The sequence below is a fragment of the Castor canadensis genome, chromosome 13, assembly GCF_047511655.1.
Source record: "Castor canadensis chromosome 13, mCasCan1.hap1v2, whole genome shotgun sequence".
Classification (NCBI taxonomy): Eukaryota; Metazoa; Chordata; class Mammalia; order Rodentia; family Castoridae; genus Castor; species Castor canadensis.
Genome location: NC_133398.1, coordinates 125898933 through 125916573, shown reverse-complemented (window position 1 = coordinate 125916573; position 17641 = coordinate 125898933). Strand labels below are relative to the sequence as shown.

Below are 17641 nucleotides of genomic sequence, written 5' to 3'. Positions count from 1 at the left end.
TGGTCTTTTGATGGAGTCAGTGAGTTCTTGCATTTTCTTTTCACAGGTCTTGAGTTGTTTAATTAATAGTTCTTCGGTTTTTCCTTTGATTACCATTTCTTCTCGAGTTCTGACATTCTGTCTTCTGTTTGTTCTATTCTGCTGGGTTGGCCTTCCGTTTTGTTTTGCAGTTCTGTTTCGTTCTTTTTTCTGAGGTTTTCCATATCCTGGCTGTTTTCCTCTTTAATGTTCTCTATTTTTGTCCTGAGTTTGTTTATCTCTTTATTAATCGTGTTCTTTGTTTCACTTTGGTGTTTATACAGTGCTTCTATGGTTTCTTTTATTTCTCCTTGTGCTTTTTCAAATTCTCTATTTTTGTTGCTTTGGAATTTCTTGAGTGTCTCCTGTACATTTTGGTTGACCATATCCAGTATCATCTCTATAAAATTCTCATTGATTACCTGTAATATTTCTTCTTTTAGATTATTTTTGTAGGCTTCTCCCCAATGAATTTCTCATGTGCCTTTTGCAATATGATTTTTGGTTATTTTTGGTGGGACTAGAGTTTGAACTCAGAGCCTCATGTTTTTTAAGCAGGTGCTCTACCATTTGAGCCACTATGCCAGCCCTGATTGTATTGGGTTTTTTTCAAGATACGGTCTTCAGAACTATTTGCCTGGGCTGGCTTCAAACTGCGATCCTCCTGATCTCTGCCTCATGAGTAGCTAGGCATACGCCACCGCCCAGCTCACTTTTTATATCTTAGTACTTACTGCCTGGTTTAACTGGCTTTGTCTTGTAGTATTTTCTCTACTCAAAAATATCTTGCATTATCCCATGAGCTTGGAGGGCTACTTTGATCGTAATAGAGGCCTTTTAAGTGTTTTTTTCTAGGTGACTCTGAAGACTCATGCATTTTAGGTTCTCTGTGCATATGCCCACCACTAGCACTTAACTGCACGTTATCTGCTGCTAACGCCTCTTCCTCAAGGACTAGAGGCCCTTTGGCTATTTCATGCTGGTTTGCGGCATAGGCCTAGGTCAGGAGTCTCGAGGGGGACAGCTGGGATCCTTTAGGAATCGTGAGCAGAAGTAGTTGTGTAGAAGGAAGAGCCATGCTCAGAGTTTGGTTGAGTTAGCCCTTGAGCCGTATCACTTGTAGTCTCTGCCCTCTGTATTTTACGTATGTTCATTTGCTTATTTGTGGCCTGTGTCACATCCTGAAAGTTATCCCCATGTTGAATTTGGTGTTCATTCCACACCTATTTTTATACTGTCATTATCTACATAAGTATCTCAGAATTTACATTCTGCATGTTTTTAAAATCACTGCTCCTCTGTACCTTACCTTGTGTGTTGAACATATGTCTTAAAGATTCTCCATGTGATGTGGGTAACCTTGAGTTTGTTTACCACCTTCCATACAGTGTTTTTATAAAAAAGCAAATGGTCTACAATTTATGCATTCTTTCTTAATGTTATTTTTATGTTTTGGTGGTTCTGGGGTTTGAACTCAGAGCCTCACCCTTGCTAAGCAGGCAGTCTAACACTTGAGGCACTCAGACAGATCTGTTTGGTGTTGGGTGTTTTTGAGATAGGGTCATGCTAACTGAACTAATCCTCCCTATCTCTGCTTCCTGAGTAGCTAGGATTACAAGGCAGATCTTTTGATACACGTTGTAGAGTTGTCCGATTTTTTATGATAAACAAAGTTACTGTGAGCATTTTATAATATGGATCTTTGTGCTTTTACTCTGGGTTTCCTTGGGCAGCAATATTTTTACCTGCAGCTGGGGATTGATCCCTGGGCCTTGGGCGTGCTGGGCAGTCCTCTCCTCCTGGGTCACGGCCCTAGCAGCCTCAACACATTACTTTTAAATGACGTGTGTTATTTGTGTCTTCTATCCAAAACAAAATGTCAGATTTTAATAATGAAATTATATTGTTACTAAGTATCGCAGGATGTTTTAATGACTAAATTTTTCATTTTTTTAACAGGACGCTGACAAAAATTTCATCAGGACCTTGGAGGAACAGGGCCGACTTCTTCTTGCCAGTACCTTCACTCACAGCTGCCCTTCCTGCTGGAGGAGAGAGGAGACAAGACTTTTGTTGCTGGAGCTTCAAGTTTGTGGATATACTTGTGTGTGCCATGCCTTCATGTTTGTGGTGTCCATCGCTTGGCTGTCCTGTACAGTTAGTGTCAGAAATTGCTCTCTTACCACATTTTGAGTTTTATGAATGCGTGAAGCTGTCTCTTTCCTCAGGAGTTGTGCGACAAAAAGACATACAGAAATCTGTTTTGTGCTGTGGCCACGTTTTTTTAGGATGAGCATCATCTCTGAAATTTTACAGTGGAATTTATTGAGAAGTTAGTATATCGAGTGTAAATACCCAGATGGAAATATAACATTCAGCACCCTGAAATTCAGTCCCCCCATTTCCTCCTCTGTGCTGATGTTCACATTATACCTCAGAAAACTGTCATCAACCGAGCTGTGTTTTTCTTTGTAGTCTTGTTCTTTATTGGCTTTTACCACTTTGTGGATATCATGAAGAGATATGGACAGTTTTGTAGACTTAGATGTTTGTAGGCTGAGTAGTAATGGTGGTAATGTTATTAAGAGGATAAAAGCCAGTCTTTTTTTCTTTATTTTATTATTCATAGGTGCATACAAGGCTTGGGTCATTTCTCCCCCCTGCCCCCACCCCCTCCCTTACCACCCACTCCGCCCCCTCCCTCTCCCCCCCTCAATACCCAGCAGAAACTATTTTGCCCTTATCTAATTTTGTTGTAGAGAGAGTATAAGCAATAATAGGAAGGAACAAGGGTTTTTGCTGGTTGAGATAAGGATAGCTATACAGGGAGTTGACTCACATTGATTTCCTGTGCGTGTGTGTTACCTTCTAGGTTAATTCTTTTTGATCTAACCTTTTCTCTAGTTCCTGGTCCCCTTTACCTATTGGCCTCAGTTGCTTTTAAGGTATCTGCTTTAGTTTCTCTGCATTAAGGGCAACAAATGCTAGCTAGTTTTTTAGGTGTCTTACCTATCCTCACCCCTCCCTTGTGTGCTCTCGCTTTTATCATGTGCTCATAGTCCAATCCCATTGTTGTGTTTGCCCTTGATCTAATGTCCGCATAGGAGGGAGAACATACGATTTTTGGTCTTTTGGGCCAGGCTAACCTCACTCAGAATGATGTTCTCCAATTCCATCCATTTACCAGCGAATGATAACATTTCGTTCTTCTTCATGGCTGCATAGAATTCCATTGTGTATAGATACCACATTTTCTTAATCCATTCATCAGTGGTGGGGCATCTTGGCTGTTTCCATAACTTGGCTATTGTGAACAGTGCCACAATAAACATGGGTGTGCAGGTGCCTCTGGAGTAACCTGTGTCACAGTCTTTTGGGTAAATCCCCAAGAGTGGTATTGCTGGATCAAATGGTAGATCAATGTTTAGCTGATAAAAGCCAGTCTTGCATGGGCACCTGCATGTGTCCTTCTGACCAGCTGTATCTGCCTTTCTGCCTCCACATGTCAGATCTCCCCTCATTTACAAAGCAGTACCCAGCTGGTTTGCACGTGTGGAGCATGTGGTGGACCAGCTTCTGAAGAACAGCGACCTTTGTTACTGGTGAGCATGAGCTGTTTTCTTCACACTGTCCTTTGCAGGTAGTTAGTAAGTGGAATTTATACTCTCTCCAAAGTAATAGCCATCTCTTACATTTATTGTAATAGCTATCTCTTCTGTATGTTAAGGAATACAGCCTAGCATTTAATCTTACACAACAGAAGTAATTGCCTTTTTCTTTTGCGGTATTCGGATTTGAACTCAGGGCTTCACTCTTGCTAGGCAGGCATTCTTACCACTTGAACCACTCCACCACCCCTGTTTTGTGGTGGTTTTTTTCAAGATAGGGTCTTATGAACTATTTGCCTGGGCTGGCTTCAAATTGCAATCCTCCTGATCTCTGTCTCCTGAGTAGCTGGGATTACAGGCGTGAGCCACTGAAACTTGGCTAGTAATAATCTTCTTTGACATAGCATGTAAGGAAGCATTTGTCTTATTTAAAACCTAATGGAAATAAGCAGCTGCCACTTAGATGATTTACAGGATAGAATAACTTTTTTAATATACAACTTAATTTTTTAATTGGAAAAATACAGATTAGATTCTACAACATATTACTCATAAAAATTAATTCCAGAAGGTTAAAGAACTAAGTGAAAGGATTGATTGACTTTGGAAAAAAATCTGGTTATGCTCCAAATCTAGTAACCTTAAATAATAATCTTCAAGATAAACATCATTTTGGGCTGTATCTGCCCAGCCATTTATACTTAAGCCCTTTGGGTGCTTCAGTTCCTGGAGTAGATGATGTCTCCTGCCCTTGGCTTAATAGAGAAGCCAAAGCACAGACTTAGGATAGCCCACGCAGGGTCCTTTCAATGTGTGTGCAAAATGAAGCAAGGCTCAAATATATGTGTTTCAGAAGAATGTTTTTCACTGAGAGTTTAGTGTTTGCTCTGTGCTTCTCTCAAGGACGCAGCATTCAATGTTGAGAGAATCAGAAAACCCTCAGGGTAGTAAAGGGTATGCTTATAAACTCTAACTTTCTAATACTTCCTTTTGCTTTTTTTTTTTTTGTGCAGTACTGGGGTTTGAGCTCAGGGCCTACACCTTGAGCCACTCCACCAGCCCTAGTTTTGAGATAGGGGCTCTCAAACTGTTTGCCTAAGCTGGCTTCTAACTTTGATCCTCCTAATCTCTGCCTCCTGAGCAGCTGGGATCACAGGCGTGAGCCCCTGGCCTGGCAGCTTTTGCATTTTTAAAGCTATCAAGCTCGTTAGTTCCCCACAAGTGTAAGGTACCACGTAGAATAGAATGCTAGGAAGATAGCCTGGAGAGGCTGTGCACATGAGAACTGGGCTGCATAAGGAAGGGTGGTAGGTGTGGTGCCAAAAGGAGTGGATAACTGGGAGCCTGGGGGTGATAGAGTACCCTGATTTAGCCTGGCGCTTGGGAAGGATTTCTGTGGAGCTGAACCTTCAGGGATAAGGAACAGTGGGAGGGATGGCAGAGGGAAGAAGGCCTGCCTGGTAGCAGAGGCAGTTTAGTGAGGAACTGCATGCTGAGTAACTTGCTTCATTTCAGAAGATAATGTCCTGGCAGTAAGCTCAGTGTTTCCATAGTATTCACTTCACAAAGCATTACACAAAAGTTATGTGGTTATAATATGTCTTTCTAATGTTCTTACATGATTGGTGATCTGTTTGTGGCAGGGTCCCAGAGTTTGTGCAAGAAAAGCAGTTTGGAAATTGGCTGAAGGATGCACCTGACTGGGCAATGTCTAGAAACAGATCCTGGGGCACCCCCATCCCACTGTGGTCAGTGAAGACTGCGGAATGTGGAGAGCGGATTATGGGTGAGAATTGGACATAAGCAAGGCAAGAAGTGGCTTAATTGCTTTTAGCATGTGTAGGCCAAGATAGGCCCAGCCCCTGGCCACAAACAGAAAAAGCAGAACAGCTACGTCTCCTAAGCTTGTGTTCAGAGAAGCAGGAACGCAGGTTTCTCCTGTTACAATGTCACATCCCTCCCCGAGAGCCTCTGCTCCACCCTGTTTGCCACTGTTCATAAAAGGCCCCTGAAGGAGGAAGAGGGGCTTTGGCTTTTGGGGTTTTACTTTGGGCCTTTGGATGTGGGAGGCTTTTGGGAGGGAAAAGAATTACTGAAGGGGAAAGAATTGCTAAAGAGAAATTGCTGAAGGGAAAAGAATGGCTAAAGGGGGGTTGATAGAAAGTCTGCACTGAGAACTTTAACATAGGCCTGAGAAAGCTAAGCAAAGAAAGAACTTTAACATAGGCTTTAGAAGCTAAAGAAAAGCCAAAGAGAACATGGGACGGAGACTTTGGAATCTGAGCACTGAGGCTTTAAGAAAGCTAAAGAGAGAATGCTAAAGAAAAGCTGCAAGCCTGGGGCAAAAGACTTTAAGAGCGATTAGGCTGAAGATAAGCTAAGAGAAAACATGGGACAGTGCGAGTCTCAGGAAAGAGGTTTTAAAGAACTGCAGGGAGTAAGGCCTTAAAGAATGAAAGAGAAAAGAAGCATTAGGGTTGGGCATCTCTACCTGAGCATCCAACACACCTGACCCCACTTTCTGTCTGTCTTCTATCCTGTGTCTTTGCTGAGTCTACGGTTGTCCCCAGTTAAGCCCTGTTAGGTTCGGTAGTAACCAGGAGCGAGAAAACAGTGCCCCTCCTGAGGAGGTGAGGTGTGATCATTCATCCCTGTGTTGACTTTGTTTATGCCGTGTGAATATGGCGTAAATTTTTGTTTAAACGTAGCTTTAAAATTTTCCTCTGTTAAGTGAAGAATATAGTTTGTATTTTTCTCAGGAACATCTACACATTAAGTATTTCCTTCTTGTGTTGCTCTGCTCTCCTTCCAACACCCCCACATCTAGTTTTAGCATTAACTTAAGGTTAAACTGACCTTGTAGATAATTAATAGGGGAAACTTAAAAAAAAAAAGTTAACCCAAGCATTGCAGACTTTCTAAAATTGTGTGTGAGGACTGGAGATGTGGCTCAGTGGTAGAGCATTTACCTAAAATTGTGTGTGTAAAGGTTTAGGTAGACAGACAGACATATTTCCACTGTGGGACCTTCTGTCCAGTGCTGAGAACTTTGCAGCACTAATGAGCGGTGGGAATTACATTTCCTGTAGGGACGTATAAGGCAACGTGAAGTAGGTTGAGTCAGAAGGCCTTTCAGTTTTGAACACAAAGTGCAGAGAGAGGCCATGGGTGCCAGTAGGTAGCAGAAGCCTGTTCCCTGAATGATGACTCATAGTCACTGTTAGTGGTGTACCCCTGTGAGAAGATCATCCCAGTCTAGGTGTCCCAGCTGGCTCCTTCTCTCAACTCCTTACCCAGACAGAAGCCCAACATCCTGTCATTTAGGCTGATTATTTTGGTATGGTTCAAGCACAGTAATTTAGTTCTAACTTCTCCTTGGGAAAATTCTAGTTAGAGCCAGATTTAGGTGCCAGGAAGGAACTAAGATGCCTTAAAACCACAGTTTATGGTATATCACTTATGCTGGTTGTTTTTGGCAAAGACTCGTGCATATCCTCCAGAAGGTAGCTGTTGAGATGATGGCTATGAATGTTTAAAATCCTCTCCATGTAGGGACCCTCTGATAGTAGGGATAGTAGGATGTCTGAAAGTAGACAAGCAGCACTTTTTTTCAGAGACCAACTTGTGGCCTTTTATGAAGTAAGCCATCCATATTGGTGATAACTGTCCTTCAGCCCAGATTGGCACATTAATGAGCTTTTAAAAGACATCAGAGATTTCTAAAATGAAACATGCCTGCACTTACATTAACTCAGCATGACCTCTTTGGCTCTAAAGTGCTGCTTTTAACTTTGTTTAACTTAGTTTGCATTGGGTCAGTGGCAGAGCTTGAAGAACTACCAGGAGCAAAGGTCTGAGATCTCCAAAGAGAGAGCTCAGTTTGTGAGTGTTTGATTCACTTCACTCCTAACATCTTGTTAGAACACAATCTGTAGCAAGGTTCAGATCTGCACTCAGACGGCATGCTGGCCGTGTAGCAGCAAGCTGTTTTGAAGTTGGAGTAGGAAAGAATGAGGAGTATAGTAAACATGTAAACCAATGGCATGGCCATCATCAGTTCTGTGCCACATCTCGTAGCACAGTGCGTTTGCTTGCATCACCATCACCACAGGCACACAAGGAGCACATTGTGCTTTGCCCTCGTGATCAGTATAAAGTCGCCAGTGATGAACTTTTCCAGCTACACTGTAATCTGTGGAACCACTTTGCATAGAACTTCCTTGTTGACCAAATCGGTAGGACACCTGACTGCAATATCTCGTCAGGCTTTGTGTTTCGTCTTGGCAGTTAAACTTCGAATTCTCCTGTGCTTAAATTAACAGAAGTGGCCATCTTTCTGTTTGATGGCATTGACCACCTGACCATTCCATCACACTGGGGATGAGAATCTCCGAGGTGTTTGACTGCTGGTTCAAGAGTGGCAGCATGCCCTGTGCTCAGGTTCTTTATCCATTTGGAAACAAGGGAGCTTGAGGATGCTTTTCCTGCAGACTTCATTGCCGAAGGCATTGACCAAACCAGAGGATGGTATATATGGTATACCCCTTCTCATGTTTTTGTTGATTTTATTTTATTGAGCAAGTGTCTTAGTGAGTACCTGCTTGGGACTCTGTTGGGTGCTGGGGTTGTAGAAAACAAGACAGACTCTGTTCCTCCCTTCTGCTCTTCCCACCCAGCATGGACACAAACATGTCTTTCAGATGTTTCTTTCTCTCACTACAAATAAGTTGCAGTGTTAAAATTTGAACTATTTCACATTTTGTACCATTTGTATGTTAAATAGGAAGTTAAGTGATACAGTATTCTTAATATGTGTATTGTTTACTTGAAATCATTTACTTAAACTTTTTGTGTGTGTGTGCAGTACCATGGCTTGAACTCAGGGCCTACACCTTGAGCCACTCCACCAGCCCTTTTTTGTGAAGGTTTTTTTCGAGATAGGGTCTTGCAGAACTACTACTCGTGCTGGCTTGGAACCACGATCCTCCTGATCTCTGCCTCCTGAGTAGCTGGGATTATAGGCATGAGCACCAGCGCCTGGCTCTATTTACTTAAATGTTTAATGAATATTTTCAACAAGGCAGTAGAGTAGGTGCTGGAAATGTGGAAGGAAGTTGGAAATGTCTCAAATGTTGAGTCTATAGGATTATAAATTAACACTCCAGAAAATCCAGAGTAGAGGAGTGTGGGTGTGGGTGGTGGGCAGAGAGAGGGAGACAGAGGCATTAGGGCATTGGTTTTTCACCATTGCCCTGTTAAAGCAGTACCCTCATATTAACTAGAAAAAAGATTAGTTTTCTTCTTTTGGTGGATGGGTTTTTCTGGTTTGCTGGTCCTTGTGTAGGACAGTGTTTAAAGAATTGTTTTGAAGTCATTTTCTGTTTTTATAGGATATTCGTGCAGGGAAAGAGGACACCAAGGCTTTTCAGGAAGCAGTATTTATTAGTGTGCTGGTGGCTTAGAAGATTCACATCCAAAGGCTGAGCCCCAAGAACAAAGGGGCTCTCACCTTACACACCCTTGCAAGCAGGTTACAGAAGCAAGAAGCAAGGTTTAACCCATCTATGGTTGCATGTGAGTCCATTGGCTACTTCACCCCCAGTGCCGTGTGACCTTCTTCACGTTCAGATTCTTTAAGTTTTCTCTTCCTGCTATGCCATCCCCTCCCCCTGCTACATTATCAGAACACAGCCTTGCTTGCTTCTTTTCTGGCCCTCCTCCCTGCTACATCATTCCCCCTTTTGATGCTGGGCCCCACCTAGGGTCAAAGAGCATCATCCTGATTCAGGGGTTTGTATTTTCATAGCATCATTACAGGGGCGGCTGTTTTTTCTCTGCAGTGGCCTCTGTAATGGCCCCCATGGACCACAGTACCAAGGGAACCAGGCAGGGTAACATCAGACATGCTCCCAAGACAAGACCCATCGCCCCACTTTCCATGACAAACATGGCCTGCATTGTTTTCTTTACTCTGGAGCGTCCAGTATCGCTTACCAGCAACTGGCAAAGGTGGAGAGTGTATGAGCCGATGTAACACCTGACCCGTTGGTGGGTGTGTGATACAAAATATAGCTGTGTGGAGGTCCAGACATGGGGGAAACCTTGCAAGTGTCAACTAAAAGGTAAGAGTCCAAATGTGTAGAGGAGAGCAGGGGTGCATCCCATGTTTGAGCTTCCACCATGTGTAGACTAGTCAGATTCCAAGTGACTAGAGCAGGGCTGTTGTCCCATTGTTCATGGTCCCCTGTTGTTTCCTGGGAAGTGGTGTCCTGCCAAGGAAGGGCACAGGTGTTCTGGAGGGTGATCTTGCACAGTGAGGCTGGGGCAGGGATGCATTCCTACTCAGGAGAGGCTGGCTGTACTTGGCTGTGGTGGATCCAGCTAGCAATTTTTGCTACTTTAACTGTAGGGGGGATAGACAAAATAACAACAAAAGGGCCCCTCCAATGAAGTTTTAATGGTTGAACATTTTATTCTTTTACCCAGACAGTATCTTTTGGGTTTTTGTGGGGTTTTTTCTAAGTAGAATTACCATGGCAACAGTATATTATCAGCATACATATCCAAGAAAATGCTCTGCTTAAAATAAAAAACACCATCTTTAAGTATCAAAGGACATGTCTAGAGCCAGTAAAAATAATCATTTTGTCTCTAAGTAAAAGACCCTGTCTAAAACAAAAAAATGAGTTTGTGCCTGGAAGGCTTTAATGCCAGACAGCCACACATGCCTAAGAACCATTTTTTAAAACCTCTCAGCCTTGGTTACTTTGGAGAGGTCTGGCACCAGTGACTCCATTTGAACTTTGATGGTGTTTCCCCGCTTTGTCTCCAAACTGCTTGTCTCTGAGCATCTCTGAAGATCTTTCTCCTAGCCAAGTACTAACCAGACCCAACCCTGTTTGCTTCTGAGACTGAATGAGATTGGGTGCACTCAGGGTGGTATGATCTTTCTTGATTGGTTATTTTTTTCATCATGAGGATTTGTTCTTTCCTAGATTTTGTTTGTTTGCTTTTGGCCCACATCAGGGGAGAAGTAACAAGCAGATAAGGTGGAAGTTAGTGCCAACGAGACCCTTTTGTCCGAATTTAGGCAACAAAGAGGCTTAGAAGGAGTGGCTCTTAGGCAGTGGGCTTCTAGACAAGGACAATACAGAACAAAATCTAACAACACATCTGAAAAGCTAACCTGGTTGACACATAAATACTTATTAGGGTCATTTTCCATGGACTTGATTATAAATGCCCCAGAAGGATCAGAACTATAATGACGAAAACTTAAAAGAGCCATGGTTAAAATTCTGATGGGCAATTTAGCAACTAACAGAACAGTATATCAGTACCACTAACTTTTTTGTTACAGTGTTTATCTAAATTTTGTATTTTAAAAGGCTTGATATACTTGAAAATAAAAATATTTAATATACAGGAACCAGCAACAGCATCACAGCTCTGTAGAGGTCATATATACATATTAGTTTAGTTGTTGCTCTTGAAGTAAATCCTTAGAGTTTCTCATCAGTTGGGAGTGGGGAAAACAGTGTCAGTGACCCCAAATAGCCCAGTCACAGACACATGTAGGGTACTGACTGCATTAGAATCACCCAAGACAATAGTTGTTTAGCCATTATTGCGAGGTCATCTAGAAAATTTTCCATAAACCAGCTTTTAAATGAACTTTTATTCAGTTATGACTCAGTTACCTCAGTAGTCAAAACCCTGACAAAAATCACCAGAGAACACAGGTAAATATTTACGGGGACTAAGTGTGGAGTTAGGAAACATAGTGGCCAAGAGTCATAGCTCAGATGTTGATAAGAGATCACATCCCAGACTGTTGATATTAGCTTATGGCTCATGACATACAGCAGGATCCCACCAAGCTGTACTCAATGGAGGCCCCCTAAAATAACAGGCCCAATCTGGCCATCCCAGGCCAAAAATTTCCCCACCTGACATGTGGAGGGAGTAGGACTAACACCTCCACTCTGTTGAGTCCAATAGAAACTGGAGGTCTTGACCTCCAGTGTAGTGCTCCTTTTTGAAGTTTTATGAAAGTAAATCTGTGCAGTAGCACCCGGTGCTCAGCTGCCTCTTGCCTGTCTGTGTTTTAATAAACTCTTGTTGTCTTGATAAATTTTTGGATTAACCTGTAGCACCAAAACTTCCTGACAGTTACCTTGCTAAAACAAAAACCTTTTTTAAGACAGTTTTTTAACTGTCTTTTTTTTTTCTTAAGACTGCTTGCCTTAGGCAAAAGAAATCTTTATATATTCTAGATGCAAGTCCTTTGTCAAAATACATGCTTTGCAAGTATTTTCTGTGGCTTGCCTATTTATTATCTTACCAGTGCCTCTTTTCTTTTGAGACAGGGTCTAACTATGTAGCCTTCGTAGTCCAGTCTCACCTTGAACTCGGGATCTTCCTACTTCAGTCTCCTGAGTGCTGAGATTGCAGGTCTTTCTACCATGCCTGGCTTTATCAATGCCTTTTGATGAACAAATGTTTGTAATTTTGATAGAATACCTCCCCAGTTTCCTTACCTATTGCTAGGGCTGCTGCTGTTCTTAGCATCACCATCATGGGCAAGAAAGTCTTCCTTCTGTCTTCTTCCTTCCTGCAGAACTGTCCTGCATGGGTTCTGCACTGTGGCTCTTGCCTGGGGCTATGCTGTCATTAATTGCTTCTTGTCCTCGTGTTTCAAGAAATGTTCTGTTTATTGAGGTAGTATTCTTTTTGTTTTCAGGTGTAAATTTGTAATTTAAAAACTTGATAAAGACATTGCCCACAGATATCAGCAACATCCCTGTAGCCAAGGAGATGTATTTATTTACTGCAGTAAAGGAGTACATTGAAAAGGAAGTGTGTGGGTTGTCTCAAGGCAATGTCTGTGTGTGGGTTGGGGGTGGGGTTGTCAGAATAAATCTCGGAGCTGGAGTTGGTCACAGGATGGTATTGACGGGTATTACTCAGTACTTATAAATTAGGAGTGTAACAAATTGTGGTCTTGTCTTTAGACTACATGAGTTTGTTTTTGTTATACTTTGATCAGTTTATCTCAGAACTGATAAGTAAAACTTAAGGAGGCCATGAACTGGACTGAGCTGTTACACTAGGCTCCAACAGAAACCACTCCAAACCAAAGTAGAGTCACTCCTGCTAAAGTTCCAGTTCACCAATCCAAAACTAAGTTATTAATTTGAAATCAGAAGAAAGATGGTAGCAAAATCCCAAAACAGGCTTTAAAAAAAAAATTCAGTCTTAACCAATCAGTAACTGACATTACCAATCACCTTTTGTATTATGCTATTTCCTTGTTTATACCCAGCTTATCGCTTCTCTATTTTTAGATGAGATGCTCCCTGATTCATGACTTGCAAATAAAGGCTAATTATATCATTTAATAAATGAATTGGTGTTTTGACTAAGAGAATCTACAATGACATTGCAGTAGTGTTTGGTTGGTTCTGTTTCGTGAATCAGGGTGGGTTTTGTAAGTTGGTTTCCTTTTGTTTTTATCTTTTATGTCACTCCCATGTATTTGTAGGAGGAGAAAATACAATCTGTGGTTATGGATGAAGATCCATCCACTTCTGTTTCATTTCGGAGTTGTTTATAGTGTATTCAGTGATGGACAACAGACAGACAGGCTGTAGGGTACATTGCCTAATTGGCAAAGCTGCTTTTGAGAGCTGATGGACATGTTAGTGCTGTGTGACAAAACGCTCTGGCTCAGTGTCCATGACTGACTCCATCCATCCATCCATCCATGCTTCTTAAAAGGTGGTGCTTCACGAGCAAGCCCATGTTTTGCAGTTCAAGCATTGTTGTACCCTTGCCATTTTATCTTTGCTCAAAATCTGAAGAATGGTGGCATATTTAATGGTTTTCTGTTTATGCGAATGCATGTTTTAACATGATAGACACAATGCATTGTATAATTGCAGCTTTCTGGGAAAGTCAGTATCTTAGGAATTGTTTTTCAGATATTCCATAATTTTTTTCTTAAATAGGAAAACATTTGAGCCAGATTCCAGTGGCTGACACCTAGCTACTCAGGAGGCAGAGATCAGGAGGATCGAGATCTGAAGCCAGCCTGGGCAAATAGTTCACAAAGCCTATCTCGAAAAAACCCATCTCAAAAAAGGGCTGGTGGAGTGGCTCAAGGTGCAGACCCTGAGTTCAAATCCCAGTACCTCAAAAAAAAATTAATATGACAAAGTATTAGCAGTTGTTATAAAGAAAAACTATAATCTAATAAGAAAAAGGCAAATAACTTGTGACAGAGATGTCCACTTCAGAGCTCCCTTCAAGAGAGGACTACTAACTGCAAGGAGTGTGGTTAGCTAATGGCCTCAACTACAAATTCCTTCAAGTTCACCTAAACTTTGGAGCTGGGATCGCCTTGCTCTTGGGTGGCCCATATCAACAAAGGAGCAGCATTGTTGCAGAGGGCCTCACCCATTTCTGTATAATGTGAGACTTTTCTCTTTAACAGTCATTGCTTTGGAATCCCCCATCTGGCCAGCAGAGATGCCATCAGATTTGTGTCCCATTCGCACAGCTGTCCTTACCCAATCCTGCTTTCTCCCATTTGCTTTGATGGGTGTTATTCCTTAATAACCCATTTCACTCCTAACTCTATCTCAGCATCTGCTTCCTTGAGGACTCAACTGACATGCAACTTCAAAAGGCAAACTTACAGATAGAAGAAACATAAAAAGATACCCACTACACTAATGGTGAAATAATTAGGAAAGTGAAAATTGAGGGAACAATAGGTAGAAATTTTTATCACAGGTGAAAGTTTAAAGAAGTTGAATAGTATGTTGGGTAGCATGAGTTAGAATGTAAATTGTGAAGGGTGTGGTAATTTGAATTGGCACAGCCATTTTGAGAAACTGCTTTGCAAAATAGTTTATACGTAAACATCTTGTGACTCAGAACTTTCACTTCCTGAGAGGCAAGTGCTGTATCACTGAGTTATACCCCTATCTTCTAGAAGTTTGACTTCTTAAACATTACTGTTTTTCTGGGGGAGAGTACTGGGGTTTGAACTTGGGGCCTTCACCTGAGTCACTCCACCAGCCCTTTTTGTGTTAGGTATTTTCTCCCTGAGACCTTTTCTATGCCCATCCTTTTTTTCCTGGATAGAGCAGTGAGTTTGTAAGTGTTCCTGTATGCATAGTGACATTTGAATGTCCTAAGCTTTGGGTATCTGGCTCCCAACATTGATAAAAAGGGACAAAAGAGAAAAGAAAGACATCCCCCTCAAAATCAATATGCTATTTTTTAAATCCTCCTGGAGGGTGCTTCTAATGGTGGGTGTTGAAACAGTGGCTTCTGTCCTCTGTGTCTGCATTTCCTTCATCAGAAGCATCAGTCAGCAGTTTGACCACAGAACCCTGGTACTGAGAAAATGAAGTGTTTATTGACCACCCTGGCTTCTGCACATTTCATCAGGAATGCAGGTAAAGCTGATTGCTGTGGGATTGAGGTTGGAAGATTAGTAGTTATTATCACACTAGTGACTGTAATTGACTGAAATATTCAGTGGCCAAGCCTTTTTTGGAAGCTACAGATTCAAATGGATTCAAGTTCCCAAATAATTACCTCAGTAACTATTCAGTTAGCTGATCATTTTCCCAGTATAAGTGTTACCTGTGTAAAGAGATGGGCTCCACTGTTTCCTAACTTTGCTCATCTTTGAAGTCACGCTATACAGATTTTTTTTTCTTTTTTTTTTGCAGTATTGGGGATTGAACCCAGGGCTTTGTGCAAGGATTTTATGCCTAAGTCACACCCCCCCCGCTCTTTAATTGTTATAAAATTGTTTAAAAGAGAGCATTCGAGCACAGGATATTGAGTAGGGTCAGTGACTTCATGTCACATCAGTTTTAGCCATGCAACGTTTACATGCTGTCAGTACTGGTCTTATGCCTCTGTCGTATGCTGGGGTAATTCACACTGAGGACCAAAACCTGGTAGAACAGGCAAAAAGGTGCAAATGCCTGTGTCCCAGGAATGCTCACTAACGGGCAACTTCAGAAGAGGAGAATTTTAATAATCAAGTGATAGAATGACCTGTTCTGTGAATACCAGTCATTGCCACACCTGTCATTGCCCCATGGGTTTGTGAATAGAATGCCCATGGCGAGAGGGATGGAGGTGACGAATGGGCATAGCATCACAGACATCCACTTAGCAAGACTGACTTGGTCAGGCCTGCTGCTGTCCAGTCTGCAAATAACAAAGGTCATTTGGAGCCCCCAGTATGGCACCATTCCTCAGGGTGAGCACCAGGTTGATTATGTTAAGCTGCTTCTGTCATAGAAGGGGCAGCATTTTATCCATAACTAAATAGACAATTATTTTGAGTATGTATTTGCCTGCCTTCCTTGCATGCAGTGATTCTTCCTAAAATCCATGGACATCCATGGACTTACAGAATGTTTTTTCTCTTTTTCATAGTATTCCTTTGATCAAGGAACTAACTCACTTGACAGTAAACGAAGCCTGGCAGTGGGTCCCATGTATGTGGAATGTGCTGTTCTTACCCCGTTCCACAACACCCTGAGGCACCTGGCTTGACAGAATGGCAGAATAACCTTTGAATACTCAGTTACAGTAGTGCCAGCAGTACCAGCCAGGTTGAATATCTTGTAGGGCTGGACTGATAAAAGGAAAATTCTGGCTGGGCATGGCAGGTCACGTCTGTAATCCCAGCTACTCAGGAAGTAGAGATCAGGATCACTTAGTCTCCAGCCAGCCAGGAGCATTGCGTTTCAGATTCTCAGGCTCCAGAACTGGGAGAGTGCATTCCTGTAGTATTCCACTTGCCTTTTCTCTGGAGAACCCTAATAACAGTGTTAAATGAATTCTGTGCCTATAAAGTTGTTGCGGGATAACTTACAGGACAAAGGACAGGTGGAGCAGTCCACGATTACAGTTGGACGCTTCAGCCCTCATCTCTCATTTACTGGAAATTATGCAAGACACAGAACTGGACAACACCCTCAGCTACCGAGGTCAAATTCTCACTCATACAACCTTACACCCAGCAACAGCAGTACTTCTTTTAAAAGTACACAGAACATACAACAAGATATGTCGTATTCCTAGGCCATAAGACATCTCAAAACAACTGGAACAGAATGTTCTCATGCATTGCTAGAGCGGGTGTCAGAGTGCAGACAGCAGAAGGAAAATAACAAGACAGGGAGTGGGGGACCAGTGAGTGACCGAGCACCATGAAGGTGGCTCGTCATGTTGGAGAGGACTAGGGGGCAGGGAGGGATCAATTACATGCAAAAGGATTCATATTAAGGCTGATGGGGAACCTGGCTTCTCCGTGTTCAGAAGAAAGTTATAAGAATGGAAAGGGAGAAACTAATTAGACACAGAGAGGGATATGCAAACTGGAGTGAGTGTTTGTCTGTCTGTGTGTGTGTGTGTGTGTGTGTGTGTGTGTGTGTGTGTGTGTGTCAACACACACCTCTGGCTCCACTCACTAAGATGACCTGGGGCAGCAATAAGCTTTGTCTTAACAAACAACTACTGGATTCAGTAATCATATCTGCATTAGACAAATACTGTTTAATTTCTAATCATGACATCTCTCTAAGCATCTTAATGTTACTGGTTTCTGTCTCAGTTTGTCTGGAGTGAAGAACACAATACTCTTTTTAAAGCTTAGTCCTTAGAGACCGGAGCCTTGTTTTATGTGCCTCAGCATTCAGTCCACTCCGGTGATTATTCTTGGTGCGGTTATAAAGAATATGTCTTGTGTTCCTGTTGAGTTTAATGTTCTGTAAATGTTCCATTTCCTTATCAGTTCATTGTCAGTTTGTTTTTTCAATAACTGAAGGAGAAGTTGTAAATTCTCTTAACTGTGGTTATTCGTTTTTCTGCTTCTCTTCTTCCATTCTGTTATTTTTTCTTCATGTCTTTTCTTCAGGCTGGCCTTATCTTTTCATTATCTTACCAGTATTTTTGGCAGTGTCAAAATTTGTAATTTT

General features: G+C 42.0%; 1 protein-coding gene across 14 annotated transcripts in view; it reads left to right on the top strand.

Annotated features, from left to right (window-relative positions):
- LOC109687925 (procathepsin L-like) overlaps nucleotides 1-17641 on the top strand; it is a 55454-nt gene that overhangs the window by 15339 nt on the left and 22474 nt on the right. For 8 of the 14 annotated variants that reach the window (XR_012440593.1, XR_012440594.1, XR_012440586.1 and 5 more), the window contains 5 exons: nucleotides 1978-2122; nucleotides 3528-3620; nucleotides 5270-5412; nucleotides 7949-8162; nucleotides 9017-9200. The gene's annotated coding sequence lies outside the window, so the exon portion shown is untranslated. Of the gene's footprint in view, nucleotides 1-1977; nucleotides 2123-3527; nucleotides 3621-5269; nucleotides 5413-7948; nucleotides 8163-9016; nucleotides 9201-9466; nucleotides 9749-14997; nucleotides 15095-17641 lie in introns of all 14 variants that reach the window. The other 6 variants (XR_012440588.1, XR_012440592.1, XR_012440587.1 and 3 more) reach the window with 5 other exon arrangements.